The sequence below is a fragment of the Cervus elaphus genome, chromosome 14, assembly GCF_910594005.1.
Source record: "Cervus elaphus chromosome 14, mCerEla1.1, whole genome shotgun sequence".
In the NCBI taxonomy this organism is placed as follows: Eukaryota; Metazoa; Chordata; class Mammalia; order Artiodactyla; family Cervidae; genus Cervus; species Cervus elaphus.
Genome location: NC_057828.1, coordinates 5,867,997 through 5,883,140, shown reverse-complemented (window position 1 = coordinate 5,883,140; position 15,144 = coordinate 5,867,997). Strand labels below are relative to the sequence as shown.

At 53.0% G+C, this 15,144-nt stretch overlaps 1 protein-coding gene across 4 annotated transcripts in view; it reads left to right on the top strand.

The window, feature by feature from the left end:
* Positions 1 to 15,144, top strand: part of PLEKHA6 (pleckstrin homology domain containing A6) — a 133,804-nt gene that overhangs the window by 12,105 nt on the left and 106,555 nt on the right. The window contains exon 1 of one of the 4 annotated variants that reach the window (XM_043923258.1): positions 4,751 to 4,978. The exons of 1 other annotated variant lie outside the window; for it this stretch is intronic. The gene's annotated coding sequence lies outside the window, so the exon portion shown is untranslated. Of the gene's footprint in view, positions 1 to 4,750; positions 4,979 to 13,295; positions 13,498 to 13,942; positions 13,964 to 15,144 lie in introns of those variants that run through there. 2 more of the 4 variants (XM_043923260.1, XM_043923262.1) reach the window with 2 other exon arrangements.

Below are 15,144 nucleotides of genomic sequence, written 5' to 3'. Positions count from 1 at the left end.
CCCTTCTATCATACATCTGTGTCATTCCCAGACTTGGTGGCCACTCGGAACACCAGGAACAGCTGTGACCGCTCTTAGAGCTGAGTGCTTCACTACATTGTCAGCTCATTCAGTCCTCCAACGGCTTTATGAGGGAGGTTCTGTCATTTGTAATGATTTGAGAAAGTAAGAGAAAAACAAACTGGAACTTAGTAAATAACTTGTTCAATGCCTGAAGCTTGTAGAAAGCAAAGACATGGGATTCAGCCCCATGTCTGCCTGATGTCATAGTCTGGCCTGTTGGCATCATGCCACAGCTGTCTCCAGCATCCTCTGTGCCTCTCTTGGCAAGGGAGGCATCAGTAAACCCGGACTGAACGAGTGAGTGAGTGACTGAATGAATGACTCTGGCCTACTCTTCTTATTTTCATAGTTCCCTGCACAATCAATTCCCTACAAAGGTTTATGACTCTGGGTTGGTGGGTGAGTTAGACTGAGTATCCCAGACATGGATGCCAAGAGGTAACAATAAAAGTCAGATATACACATAACTTTGGAATCTGGGCTTCATTTTTTCTTCTTTTAGTGTGGTTGAGTCAAATTTCAAAAAGCAAATACTGCTATCTGGCCAGCTCCAGATAAATCTGATAATTGTGTGTCAATAGATCCTTTCCCTCGTGGTGCTTAGGAGGTCATTCTTTGGGATTGCACAACTGATGGCATTGCTCAAGCGTGTGTGCGGTTTTAAAGTGTCATTGAACAGAAAGGGTGTGCGGGGAGAAGAGAAAAAACACAGGGGTAAACTGTGGGTAAACCCATTGCCAGCCTGTGCGCATGTACATATAAATCCACTGGAGGGCACCAAAGCACGTGTGACCGGCCCCGAGGCCGAAAAAGGGCTGTTGACTCAGAGCGTGGGTCCTCCCCGAGCTGACAGGCGTCCTGACCGTCCTCTGCTGCCTCTCAACCACTGTGGCTCTGGTGGGCTCCTCTGATGCTTAGAGACCTGGCTGGGTAACACTTATCCCTGATTTCTCTGGCCCCTGGCTCCTTCCCGCCTTCCTGCTAAAGCAGCCGTCTGTGGAGCTTGCCAGTTCAGTCTCCAAGAGTGCGTCTCTCTGCGGTTTGCAAAGAGGGCGGTAGGATGGGGGTGCCTTCTGCGGACACACGCCCCGTTACCCTTGCTCCCAGCCTGGGCCCTGCTGCCCCTCCCCCGCCAGCCTGCAGGGGCACCTCCGCCCTCGGGGAGCCCCACCCAGCTGCTGTCACCTCCTTGTTCTGGCCTGAATGCTTCCTCCAAGACGGGGCCAGGACGGGCTCTCTGCACCTGTGCCTCTGGTTCGGTCAGGGTGGCTCAGCGCCATGCCAGGGCCTGCGGGGGCCAGGCACGCAGGAGCCTGGGGCTGGCTCACAGGTCAGTAGAGAGCCCAACCTGGGGGACCCCCGAGGATGTGGTGTCCCAGGAAGTACGATGGAGCCTCACAGGGCAAAGGAGAGAAGTCCCAGGGCAGCAAATCTGCAAGTTCGTCGCCTGACTAGCTCTGCCCTCCGAAAGGCAGATAACACCCGGGAACAGTAAGGCATGAGATGGATGAGGAGAGCAGTGAGGCGTGGTGTGGGGCTCGGAACAGACAAGCCCCATTTGCAGATGAGGAAAACTGAGGCTCAGCAGGCAGGTCACTCGTTCAGAGTCCCTCAGCTGGGAGGGAACAGAGCCAGGGCTCACCCTCAGGTCCTGAAAGAGAACTTAACACAGGGCTCCATTATCCACTCCCCGCTTCCTACCTTCTGGCAGGCGTGGCTGGATGAGGAAAGGGCAGACACATTTGAGGGGCAATGGATCACCCAGTTTCGTGGTCCCCAATACTGTGTGGTGGGGGTCGGTATTGAACCTGGAAAGGCCGGGAGGATGCGAGTGTTTAGAGGCTGTAAATCCATGACTGAGAGTTTTGGACTTTTCTTCTAAGCGCTGGGGGCCATGGATTCCAAAGTGGAGGATGGATGGAGTCACAGAGGCATGTCCTTTGGAATACTCTCCCTAATACCGCCTCCTCCCTCCCTCCCAGCCTAAGCCTTTCAGATGAGTCTTGCTCCCCCTCTGCTGGGTTAACAGAGGGAATTCAGATTCGGCGCAGGTGGACTCTTTCTGGCTCGGCCTCACCCATCCTTGTTGGACCTTGGAGATGCCCCGCCCCTTGCACCCCGAAGCGCAGTCCGTGCTCCCGCAGCCGCCCTCATGTGCCTCTCCAGCCCGGCAGGCCCCCAGGTCCCCGGGAAGCACTGAGGCTCTAGCTCCGGCCTCTCCGAGGATCGAGGGACTTGTCTGCTGCCCTTGCCCTCCGTCTGCCAGAGAGAAAACTCTCAGCAGGCCCTTTCCAGTTGTCTGAGGAGTTCGTGGAATAGAGGCTGGGGTCCTTGTCCCCTTTCCCACTCTGTCTGTCCCCTCCGGATGCTGTAATCTCCGGTTCCAGCCCTACTTTGCTCCATCGACTCCTCAATGCCCAAGACCCCCCAGAGCCCCACATCTCAGGCTGCCTGGGGTGGGTTCTGCCCCAGATGGGCAGTCTCGCCACGTCCTGCAGAGTGGGACAGGTGGGCTGGGCTGAACCGGTGCTGCCGGCATGGGGCCTGCGTCCAGGACTTCTCTGTCCCTTCTGCCAAGTGGCTCCCCGACGGCCAGTGGACTCAGCGTTTCAGCCTTTGGGGGGGGGTGGGGGGTGACCTCAGGACCCCCTTCTCCACTACAGCTGCAGGCAGGTACATGCTACTCACACCCGGGATCCCCGGCTCCAGCCTGGTCTGCTCTGGGGTGGGAAGGACAGTCTTTCCAGTGGCTTCCTCTGGGGATGTGGGAGTGGGTTGTGGATCAGATCCCCTTAACACTCCCCTCCTGCTGCTCCTCCTGGACTCTGGGAGGAAGTCTGTGTGTTTGCACTTTTCTTTTTTTTTTTTTTAATTTTTTTATTAGTTGGAGGCTAATTACTTCACAACATTTCAGTGGGTTTTGTCATACATTGATATAAATCAGCCATAGATTTACACTTATTCCCCATCCCGATCCCCCCTCCCACCTCCCTCTGCACTTTTCATAGTAGGTTCTTTTTTTTTTTTTTTAATTTTTATTTTTTTTTATTAGTTGGAGGCTAATTACTTCACAACATTTCAGTGGGTTCTTTTTAACAATAAAGGCTTCAGTTGTAAAAGTGATGCTTATACTCATATCACATTAAAAGAGACCCATGGAGAAGGGAAATGGTTGTAGTTGAGTGAAAGGAAGGGAAGGGTAAGGGAAAGTCACGTCCGACTCTTATGACCCCATGGACTGTAGCCTGCCAGGCTCCTCTGTCCATGGGATTCTCCAGCCAAGAATACTGGAGTGGGTTGCCATTTCCTTCTCCAGGGGATCTTCCCGACCCAGGAATCGAACCCGGGTCTCCTGCATTGCAGGCAGATTCTTTACCAACTGAGCTATAAGGGAAGCCCGTGTTTAAGTGAAGAGAGGCTTAATTTTTAAAAATTGAGGTGATTCAGACAAACATTCGGAAGAGACGTGGTCATCATGTGGGTGGATGCTGGCGGCCGCCTTTGCCTGTGCCATGCTGTCGCTCAGTCACGCCTGGCTCTTTGCAACCCTGTGGGCTGTGGACAGGCTCCTCTGTCCATGGAATTCTCCAGGCAGGAATACTGGAGTGGGTCGCCATTTCCGCTTCCAGGGGTCTTCCCGACCCAGGGGTTGAACCGGTGTCTCTTACTCTCCTGCATTGGCAGGTGGGTTCTTTACCACTAGTGCCCCCTGGGAAGCGCCGTTGTCTAGCCCTTGCTTATCGCAATACTTCTTTACTCAGAAGTGACCCCAGGAACTCATCTGGGGTCTCCGACTCCTGGGTCTCAGAGGCAGATGGGACTCGGATCTGGTGAGCCTGCCTGGAAGTTCGAGGGGAGCACTCCCTTTTCTTCCCGTCTTCCTGGTCGTGGCCGGGACACTCGGCGTCTCTCCTGCACTCAGTTAAAATCACAGAGAATCTTTTCCCGGCATCCACAGAAAGGCCAAGAGAGGAGACCGAGGCTGCTGGGGGTCGGGAGAGAGAGCGCACTCTGAGTGGTATGGGCTTTTCTACAGCAGAAACAGGGCTGAAATCCTATTGACTGAAGCCTTCCTTTCTGCCTCTGACCCTCAATAATGCAAAACATAGGTACCCCCAGCTCAGCTAGCATCCTTGCCCAAGGTCATTGGAGACCAGTTGGGCTGGGGGACCTAGAAGGTCCTGGTATCTTGTAATGGACTCCAGTCCGCTCCAAACATGATTTCTTTAAATTCACTGGGTGGACTCGGGAATGGGAAGGCACTAGAGCTCTGACCACAGCCTCCTGACACCCAGAGGCATGCCGGTCTCTTGGGTGGACAGCCATGGAGACACAGGCAACCACAGGCAGGCCTGGGAGGCCCTAGATGCCAGACCCTGGGCAGCTTCTGGCTCCCTGCACTCTGGTGGGAGGACCGCAGAACGCAGCTTACACGGATGGCGGCCCAGTTGCCCTTTGGGGGGCGGCCTCGGCCCTGCGGCAGACAGCCGGGAAGCCTGTGCTGAGGGGCTCTGTTCTCACCCAGGCGGGCAGCACGGGTGCTTAACAGCTCGTCACTGGGCTGGATGGAGTTAAACCTTTCCAGGGACTATTTACTCCTGATCCTAAGTGACAGCTTGGGGAGGGAGTGTCACGTGGCCCTGAAATCCCCTGGGAGCCGATGGAGCATGCCCAGCTGCTTCTGCCTGGGAAAGATGCTGGATCCTGCAGTCCCCGCAGCAGCATCCTCTCCCCGCGCCAGGGACCTGTCAGCCGGAGAGATGACTGATTAGACCAGACCAGACCCGAGCCCTGCGCCTCGGAAGGGGCCCCGGGGCGGGGAGGAGGACCCCAGCTGGCCTGAGCTGGGGGGAGGGCTGCCTGGGGGCTCAGAGAGGTATAGCTTTTCAGCGTGGGGCTCGCACCTCAGCCGCGGGTGAGTCTGTTTTGATGCATCATGTGGGCGAGCGGGGAGGAGGGAGCTTGGGCTCTGGTCGGGGCTGGCAGCCGCCTGCCCGCCGTGTGAGTCTGGGCTGCTGGCACTGCGGTGCCACCGCCTTCCCCATCCCTCGTTCTTGGCAGCGATGCTTCAGGATCATGGATGCTGAGAATGCTAATTTTATCCCTGTCTGTGCCCCCACCGCCACCTCCAGAATCCCCGGTGAAGGCTCATGTTGTCTGAATTTATTACATTTGAACCAGATCGCCTGCATGAGGCCAGCCTTGGGGCTGCCAGCTTCCTGGGGTCCAGCCGGGGCCCCAGTCTGGCTCGAGCAAAGAGGGCAGCCCCACCCTGCCTCTAATCTTGCCAGAGGAGTGGGTTCAAGACCAGCAGGAAGGAGAGGTGGGGTTTGGGGGGTTAGGCTCAGGTCAGCCCCAGGGACCATCTCCCTCAGTGTGGGGGGGTCAGGGTGTATATCTTATGGGTTAGAGGTTGAGGCTTATGGCTGCTGAGCTCTTGGATTCCTCAGTGGTATCTGACCTCTGGGTTCTCAGATTCAGCTGGGAGCCCCTGAGAGAGCTGGAGCCTGCTGTGTGGGCATCGGGGCATGGGTCTGTCGTGGGGGCCAGGCTGCAGCCCCCAGAGCCTCGGGCATCTTGTGTGGGGTTCTGGGCACAGGTTGGCGAAACAGCAGGGGCCGGGGGAGAGTTGGACGGGAAAGGAAGAGAGGCTCTGGGAGATTCTCCTTTAACCGCAAGCACGCAGGGAAGGAGCAGGGGCTGGAGCCTGGAGCCTTGGAAGGCCAGAGGTGGGAGAGCCAGGAGAGAGCCAGCCCTGGGACACAGGGCTGGGTCAGCGCTGAGCTGAGGGGAAGGTGGTGGGAGGAGGACGGGCGCAGAGTCAGAGGGGGTCCCGGCCTTCAGAGCCTGGCTGTTCCTCCCCGGTCCCTGTAGGGCCTTTACCCTTGGTCTGGCTCCCCGAGGGTCTCCTGCATGTAGGGCTGGGAGCCCTGGTGGAACGGCTCTGCCTGAGCCTGCTGTCCAGACAGCCTTGGGTGCATGGCAGGCACCTGCCTACGACTCTCCCAGATCTGGATTCCAGGCCCCCTCTGGGGGGACCCGGGAGCTGGGGGCTCCTGTGGGTTCCCACTGCCGAGGCCCGCCTCTCTGCCCACCGGCGCTGCCTCCCTGGCGGAGCAGACTGTGGCGGGGGCCGGAGCCATTGCCAGGTGGGGCGGCCGGGGGGTGAGCCTGGCACTGCCCCGGGGCTTGCCTGGCAGAAAACAAGAGCTCCCTGTGTCCTCAGCAGGGCGCAGAGTGCTGGGCTGCAGATATGAATTATTAAGAGTGCTTGGCTTTCCAATCAGAGGCGAGGTGCTAAACGTGTTAGCACGGCTGTGTAATTAATCCTGGGGGCGCTGCACAGGCTCGAGACAATGGGGGCCTTTTCTTCCCCGGGTTCGGCTTCTTTTCCTTCTTCACAGGAAGGTGACGGTGCAGGACGCATTACACAGATAATTACTTTTAACGTGTCTGCCTGGATTATTCAGTTGGGTTCTTCCTGCGCGGTGTAAATGACATAATTACCGAGGAAGTCAGTGAGCAGGCAGCCCCGGGGCCAAGCTGACACCTAGCCTGACAGCCTGAGCCCAGGTCCTGCGTCTTCCTTCCAGGCCTGCCGTGGGTCCCCTGAGGCCCACGCACTGAGCCTGGACCCTCGGGGGCGTCAAGAGGGGGAGCCTTGCAGTGGGGGAGGGCTCGCTGAGAGGCAGCTCCGCTGTGGCAGAGAGTCCTGCTTGGGGAGGCAGCGGCGTGCACATCAGCCCATCAGTAAGATGACTGGCGGGCCAGTCTCCAACAGTTAAAAAAAAGCCCTACATATTTAGAGAGGAAAGAACACATTTGGGAAACATTCAGAATAAATGGTGAGCAGAGAGGAAGCGCGCTGAGGGCAGGCTGAGTGGGACCCTCTTCTCGGCAGTCACAGTCCAGGTGGGCTCCTGCTCTGTACCCACAGCTCCAGACACCTTCCAAACCCAGACGAACCCTCTGCAGCCTCCTTGAGGGGTGCACCTGGGTCCTACCCTCGCCTGGATAGTACCCGTGATGGGGGGCTCATTACCTCACCAGGCAGCCGGCTCCAAGGTTAGAACATTCTTCTGTACTGAATCAAAACCTGCCCACTTCTAAGTTCCGCCCTTTGGTTTTGATTCTTCAAGCAGCACAGAACAAGTCAGCTCTCTTTCCAAAAGTGACAAAGATATTCTTCATATTAAAATAGTGCGTAATAGCCTTTGGACATGATGTAGTTTATGTAATCATATTTGTATTGGACACTTAGGTGGTTACCCTTATTTTCTTTTTACAAATAACACAGCATGATCATTTTTGTGCTAAGGCTTTTTCTGTACTTTGGATTATTTTCTTAGGATGAATGCTAAGACAATAGAATTAATGTGATAGAGGCTATACATTTAAAAAAATTACTATTCTGTGAGTATAAAACTAATACATAGTCATTAAGAATGTAGGGTAACCCATAAAGAAAAGATTAAAGTTAAGTGTAATTCTCTCAGAGATTCAGTATATAATTTGAATATTTTGGCATATATATATTTTTGTGAATTCATGCACAGACATATGACTATGTTTATTACCAAAATATATACATATACTGTTACAAATTGACCAAGTATATATTTTTATCACTTAAATAAAAAGCATTTCTCCATATCATTAAGTATTCTTTTACCATATCACTTTAAGTGACTGTCTGGTATTTCATTATATACCTATTCCATTTATTTGTTTTTTTAATTGGCCCCTATGTTAAACTATGTGTTTCCAGCTTTTCACTTTTATAAATAATGCTACAGTGAACATATAAATATCTGAATCTTTACACATATCAATGACTTATTCCCTTAGGTTACATTTCTAGAAGTAGAAATCCTATGTTTTAAAATATTTTGACATATCTTGCCAATTCATTGTTAGAAAGTACTAATTTACATTCCCAGCAGCTGTGTATAAAGATGTATTTTGTGGCATGAGCATCAGCATTGACTATCCTAACTTTTTTCACTGTTTCAATTCATTGTTTCTGGATGAATCTTTGTCTATTAGTGAGTTTTAAAATTTAAAATTCTAAAAATTTAAGGTGTGAAGAGGTCATCTGTTGTTATTTGTTTTTTCAAGTCTTCGGCTTTTCTTAAAAGATAATTTAGTGCAATTGTCAAGATTGCAGTTACGGGGCCAAACTAAGGCCAGCTCTGGGTTCTGCCACTTACCAGGGACATGAGCTTGACTGTGACTTAATCTCTCTGTACCTCAGTTTCTCCATCTGTAAAGTGAAGATAATAATGTACCTTATCTCACAGACGTTTTTGTGAAGATAAATGAGGTCACATATGCAAAGCACATAGAATCATGCTAAGCAGAGTAAGTGACAGTGTCTTCTTATTATCTTACTAGTGTTGATTTGCATGAGAAACACAGAAGCCGGTGTCGTGATTTCCCTCCCCCCGAATCCCCCAAGCCTCCTAGGCATTTGAGAGTAGATGCCTCCGTGACACCAGCCACTTCCTCAGGTTCTCCTGGTGCCTTTCCCCAGGTTCGGTCTCACCAGCTCAGTGCAGAGGGAGGCGGCCGCTCCCCACACCCAGGGCCATCCCCTGGGATGTCACCCTCCTGTGACTCCTTCTAGCAGGTGCCTGGACAAGAGATCAGCTCTGCTAGTGTCTTCTGGCTAGCAGGGCATTCCTCTGGAGTCCCTCCTCCAGCTGCCCCATCCCCATGCCCAGCCCCTCACACACTGCAAGGCAGATGGTATCCAGGGTGACATCAGATCCTTCCAGGTCACTTAATCTCTGTAAAGGCTTGGTCCTTATTGTGTGAACACAGGATTCAGGGATGGGCAAGTCAATACTGATCTGACAAATATGGATGGATGCTGAGACTTCCCTCCTGCAGGGCCTGGGACCACCCCCTCCTCCATAGGGAAGGCAAGGCCCCGCCCTAGCTCTGCCATCACCATGTCCACTCAGTTTGGCTCATCATTATATGAGAACTTGAGTCTATAATTGCAGGTGCCAGTTCGCTTTTAATTAGCCTAATGCTTGCAATTAGCTTGTTAAATTCCACCTAACCTCTAGTGGTGAGGTCATTTTTCCTGGTTTTACTTGGTTCCTAGGTCCTCATTAGTATCAATGGGCTCGCCACAGATTGCAGGCCAGTCTGCTTGTCTCTCCTGAAACAGCAGCTGCTAGCTGGGGAACTGAAGGGGTCACAGCAGGGAAGGAAAATCTGCTTTAGGTGAGGTGGGATGGTGGGGTGGGAGTGTTCTGACGGAAACATAGTTAGATTTGTTGGAATCACAAGTGAGGTCTAGAACCCAGGTTCCTTCCTTCTAATTCAATGTTCTTCCCCTTCTGAACCTCAGTTTCCCCATCTCTAAAATGGGAGTAATAATTATTTGCCCTGCTTGCATTGCTGAGGTTCAAATGAGTTAATGTAGGAAATGAGTGTGAATGTAAAGCAATATGAAATTACTTTATCACATCAAATGTGAAAGTTCTTTAGAATAAAACAAATGATCCCAGCATCCCTGGACACTAGTTCCTGGACCTATCTGTCGCTTCTCATGCTGTTTTGTTAATTCTTTATTTCATTGTCTTTGTATCTTGTTCACTCCCTCCAAACCATGGGTGATTTAAAGGCATTGACATATAACAAATGCTCCATACATATTTTTGTTGTTCAGTCGCTCAGTCGTGTCTGACTCTTTGCAACCCCATGGACTGCAGCACGCCAGGCTTCCCTGTCCTTCACCATCTTCCGGAGCTTGCTCAAATTCATGTCCATTGAGTCAGTGATGCTACTCAACCATCTGGTCCTCTGTCATCCCCTTCTCCTCCTGCCTTCAATCTTTCCCAGCATCAGGGTCTTTTCTAATGAGCTGGCTCTTCGCATCAGGTGGCCAGAGCATTGTAACTTCAGCTTCAGCACCAGTCCTTCCAATGAACACCCAGGACTGATCTCCTTTAGGATGGACTGGTTGGATCTCCTTGCAGTCCAAGGAGCTCTCAAGAGTCTTCTTCAACACTGCAGTTCAAAAGCATCAATTCTTCGGTGCTCAGACTTCCTTATGGTCCAACTCTTGGTGGCTATATAAAGATTTGGATGGGAAGAAGTGTGGCCCAAGGGATAGCATAGGGAAACAATTATGAGAAAGCCTTCGATGGCAGCTGACAGGGGATGCCGGTCCTCTTCGGCCATGCCCCCTACTCCACTCCACTGGGCTGCTTGACAGCTGGGACTGGTCTTGCTTGTTTTTGTGATGTTCTGCACAGAGTCAGGCACAAAGCAGTTGTTTGACACCTGCTTCATGACTGAATGAGTGAGACAGGGTGATGTGGTAGAGGGAGCGTGGAAATGGGTCAATGAATGCGATTGGAATCTTGGCCCCCCCTGCTTTCTTTTGGCAAATATTTACTGTGTGTTTATTATGGACCAGATATTAGGTTGTGAAAATGAATTTTAAAATTCGTGGTCTAGGAAGGGAGCAGATGTGTGCAATGATATATGATATGATAGAGACATATATGTTAGAGATACATGTATATGATATGATACCTGTATATAATAGAGACACATGTTGTGTTTGTTGGTGGCCAAGAAAGAGAGTCTCCCTGGGGAGTCAGGAAAGGACTCCTGAGGAAGGGCCTGAACCTGGTCTCCTCAGCTTGGGGAAGTCGCTTAACATCCTTGGGGCTCAGTGTCCTAAGCTATTGTGTGGGAAGACTAAACCATCCTTCATGGAGGTGAGGATGAAGTGAAGTAAAATAATATGAACAAAACGCCTGGCACAAAATAGTCTTTTAATAAGTGTTAAAAATGTTTTCTTAAAGCCAGGCCACATACTTGGTTGGTGGAGGAGAGGCACTAGCCGAGGTCTCAAGGAATTTCAGAAACTGATTTATACAGCTTCATTTTAGCTCTGCTAGTTCATACCTGTGTGACCTTGAACTGGTTCCTTCTCCAAGTCTCAGCTGCTGTGTCTACAAAGTTCGGATAACTAATTTGTTATCTGGATCAACAGAGAGACTTCAGGCAAGGTACCTAGAACATGCTTGGTACACAGTAAGTACGGGAAAATAGTAGCTCTTCCCTGTTATTATTACCAGCGTATTTCACGGAGAGACTACATCTGCATGCTGACACACATGTTGCATGCGTGATGATTCACAGATATGCTCAGAATGAAAGGGAGGATGCGGGGGGGGGGGGCGGGGGAGGTGGGGTCCAGGGTAAGACTGGGTGATAGCCAGCACATTCTGAGAAACTTTCCTCAAGGTGAGGTGATCAGAATTCTGTTGAAAAGTTTGGAGGCTACCAGGCTTGAGTGAATTGGTGAGGTTTATTATAGCTCCTGTTCCCAGCTGGGAGAGCCTGCTTCATGGGAATCTGAGAGGTAACCCCCTGACAGCAGGAACTTAATTCCCTCAGGCACGTAGGGGCCGTTCCTGCCGGCAACATCCCAGTGGCTCTGTCGCCCGGCTGGTCCCCTGACCTTCCTAAGCAAAGCAGCCTGGCGGCCATGCTGGGTTGCCGTGGTAACTGGCAGCCTCCCAGCTGGGTTGCCCTGGTAACCAGTTAGCTGGTATTGGGGGAGGGGGATGGTGAGCTGGGGGAAATCAGCCTCAAAAGAGGCAGAGAAGGACAAGGGTGGGACCCAGAGAAGACACATCCCAGATGCCCCCAGCATAGCCCACGTCTCTCTCCCTCGTGGGACGGGGAAATCCAGAGAAAGGCAGGTAGGAAAGGCTGTTGTGTTGTTTCCTGCCCTGTGTGTGTGTGTTCTGGCGTGAGTCATCTTGAGCAATGCAGGATCCTCGAAGGTTTGGTCAGGCAGTGCAGGAGCTCTCTCAGGCCATGAAAAAGCAGCGAGGTCCAGAGAGGGGGTCCATGTCTCCATCCCGGTCGCACCACCGAGACGACGTCATCCTCTTTAAACTCCTGTTTCCTCATCCGTAAAATGTTAGCGCAGACCTTCAGGGACATCGGGACAGTGCCCGGTGCTATCGGCGATGGTTCCCGCCTCATGTTTCTCGCTGATTTTCTGTTCGGGGGATGCTTTCCAGCCTGTGAACAGCCTGTATTGGAGGCCCACCCTGGTCTGGGCCCAGCATGATGGGGGAAGGAGATGGGAGGTTTGGAATTCTTGGGAACTTGAGACCTGTCTCTCAGCCTCAGGGAGTTTACCATCCCAGTCTCCCAAGGGCAGGAAGCAAAGGTATATAGCTGGGAATATCTGCGAGAAAGTTTTCAAACTAGAATCTAACTGAAATTTTTGCTGCCAGCAAAAACACATTTTCAATCACAACCCAGCAAATGTGTGTGATACCCTAACTGTGTCATGCACACTTCATGTCATATTTGAATCTAGTCTGGTCTATTCTGTTTAAAAAAGAAAAGATATTTTGACCCTTCAGCTTGATTTCACACCCACCTGTGGTTTGAGAAACACTGGGAGAGACGCTCCTTCATGTGTGAGAGTGTCTGGTTGGAGCTTCATGATTGAAGTATGTGAGGTAACAGAGGCTCAGAGGTCACATGACTTGCCTGGGGTCACAGATTAAAGGGCATATGGTTGGCGCAGGGTCACAGAGCCAAGGCTTAAAACGGGGTCTGTGTGGCTCAGGTTCATAGTACCCCTGTGTGTGCTGAATTTGTTGCCTATTTTCATTCTTGCTACAAGAGGATTTCTCTTATAAACAGAGGCTAGGCTCTAAAGATCCCAAATGAGGGCCTGGGGCTGAGCCCAGGCCTCAGTCCCTCATGTCTGCTGGGGGCCAAGGGGGCTGTGAAAGATGAGGCTGAGCCTAAAGCCGTCTGGTGCTCCCCTGCGTCTGTGAGGCTGAGTCTGAAGCAGTCTGGGTACTCCCTTATGTCTTGAGGCTGAGCCTACAGAAGTCTGGGTGCTCCCTCTGCACCTGTGAGGCTGAGCGTGAAGCCGTCTGGGTGCTCCCTTACGTATGTGAGGCTGAGCCTGAAGCGGTCTGGGTGCTCCCCTGCGTCTGTGAGGCTGAGCCTGAAGCCGTCTGGGTGCTCCCTGTGCATCTGTGAGGCTGAGCCTGAAGCCGTCTGGGTGCTCCCTGTCTGTGAGGCTGAGTCTGAAGCGGTCTGGGTGCTCCCTTGTGTCTGTGAGGCTGAGCCTGAAGCCACGTGGTGCTCCCTCTGCGTCTGTGAGGAGAAGTGGGAGGAGAGACGGGGGCTGGGTCTGGCTGCACTGAAGCCGCCCCCAGCAAGCTCTCCTGGGTCTGAGCCTGTCAGGGTCCTGGGGCTGCCTCCCAGCACAGGCTCCTGGGAGATTTTCTGACGGGAAAGCCTTAAGCCAGGCCGGGAAAGCCAGTTTTTAACGGTCCATTTCCAGCGTGATGACGGACGTGAAAGTCAGTCCAGGACGGCCAGGAGGGTCGTAACCGCAGAGTAGGCCCCGCTGGGCCCCCGGAGGTGAGGAGCGACAGCCCCAGAGGACGGACCCCTGGGGGTGCCTGTGGCAGGTCCGAGGTCGGGAGCAGAGTGGAGGAGCTTCCGTGTGCAGCCTGTCTCCTCTCAGGGCCTGCGTCTCCGCCCGCGGCTCACAGGGGCGCGGGCCCTCGTCCTCAGGTGGACCTTGCCCTTTGCAAACAGCGGAGCGAGGCGCTGCCCGCCAGGCCTTTGGATGCGTTCCCTCCTCGGCGTCTCCGCCTGCCAGGGGCAGCTGGGGGTCTGCGGCTGTGAGGGCGCCCCGACCTCGGGCCCCTGCCCTGGTCCTCAGGCCTCTGGCCCGCGACCCCGCAGTCAGTGTGAGGAGTGTCCTGTCCCAGCTGCTCGTGGCCGGGACCCTGCCCAGGGCTTTGGGCCAGGGCGGTGGGCGGTGCCTGGGAGTTCTGCTGGGGCTCGGGCGGGGCGTGTGTCCTTCCAAGGCTGAGAGCGGGTGAGTTTCCGGTGAGGAGTCGGTGGTTTGCGGTCAAATGAGGAGATGGTGTTAAGTGCTTGAAGAGGACCCGATTCACATGGGAGCTGGATGGACGTCTGTCTTGTAGAGATCCTTTCTCTCTGCCTGTGTGTTCTGCCTGCGCCCAGCTTGCTCTGCACTGTCTTCCCTTCAGCTTGTTCAGGCGAACTGATCACCCCTCTCTACTTGGGAAGAAGCTAGCATTTCTAAGACGATGGGCCACTCACCGGAGACCACGTTGACAAGTGGGGGAGATTGATGGTTTTCTGCCTCTCATGTGGCCCAAGTTTGAATGCGTGCTTATTAGCCGGAGAAGAGGAGATGATGGAGGCGGGGGTGAGGAGGGGAGACATCTCTTGCATCTCTCCCTACACTCACATCTATCTACACACACACAGTAACTACAATGATGGGGATGCTGGGGAAGGGCAGAAACACATGGGAGTGGAGTGCAGAGGAAAGAAGGGAATGACTTACGCCTGCCCTGCCAGATGCCACCAGAGGGCTAAGTTGGTTTAATGAGGACACTGGTTTCTGGATTCAGAGTAGGCTGCACTGCCGAAGGAGGCTGTGTCTCCTGAAGGAGCCGCTGCCTGCTTGGACAGTGCCTTCCTCCAGCACTGCGTGTGCCAAGGGAGCTGTAAGGACCAACACTGCATATGGTCCCTGATCCCCGCTGCAGCTCAGCTCTGCCTCCAAGGTTTCGCCTCAGCATCTCTGTGACTTTCCCTCTACGTGATCTGAAGGGCCCCTGCAGCTGCACTTACACGTGAACATGCAAGCTACACACGCACACACCTTCACTCCTCCAGAGAAGGCAGCATTTGCCACCTGCCTTTCCCAAGGACGTAGGGTCTGGACACCTGGGGAGAGGCCAGTGGGGCAGCCCTGTGAGGCTGACCTGAGCTGTGACTATCGGGGTGTCATAGCAAAAGGGAGGCAGACAGTCATGTCTCTCCTCCTCCATCATCTCCTCTTCTCTGGCTAATAAGCACGCATTCAAACTTGGGCCACATGAGAGGCAGAAAACCATCAATCTCCCCCACTTGTCAACGTGGTCTCAGATGAGTGGTCCATCATTTCAGAAATGCTAGATTCTTCACAAGTAAAGAGGGGTGATCAGTTCGCCCGGACAAGCTGAAGGGAAGACAGTGTAGAGC